Source organism: Aphanomyces astaci, assembly GCF_000520075.1.
Source record: "Aphanomyces astaci strain APO3 unplaced genomic scaffold supercont1.371, whole genome shotgun sequence".
Classification (NCBI taxonomy): Eukaryota; Oomycota; class Saprolegniomycetes; order Saprolegniales; family Verrucalvaceae; genus Aphanomyces; species Aphanomyces astaci.
Window position 1 is genome coordinate 12,379 of NW_009798634.1, and position 655 is coordinate 13,033.

The following is a 655-nucleotide window of genomic DNA, read 5'->3' on the forward strand; positions in this document are numbered from 1 at the left end:
CGTTGTGCAAGCAGATCGTGGTGGCGTTGGAGCGTCTGCAGTCGCCGCACAATATTTTTCACTTTGTGGCGTTCAAAAGCCAAGTGCGAATGGCTTATCTGCACACACTTCTGACGCTGCTCACCCGCGGCCGCGTGGGGCTGCTGCAAGAAGAGCTGGGTCTGCTCCAATTTCGAATTGACTGCTTGTGACGATACGTACGGTATACTGACTACTACGTAGACTGTCACATGCAACGCACATTCCACATCCATTATGTCAAAATACTCTGTACAATCCATCCATCCATCCCGGGTAACGTTATTCTCTCTCTATTAGCGTGTAACCTCCCCTCTCTCTCTCTACTGCCGGGCGTGGCCGACTCGAAAATCGATGAGAAAATGCCCCAGCTCCTTGACGAACGTCGGCTCATCCACTTATCCGGTCCAGCACCGCAGCGAGTCGGCGCCGCCGTCCCCCACAAACTGCGGCAGACACTCGTGAAAGAACGACGGCATATCCACGTCTGCGATATGGTACAGCGCCTGGCGCACACACATTTTTTCAATGCAGCGAATATCGATACATATATTTTTTTTAAATATATATTTGGAGGGAAACAACGTGGTGGAATACGTTCGACGTACCTGCAAAATCATCATAAAGTACTGCCCCG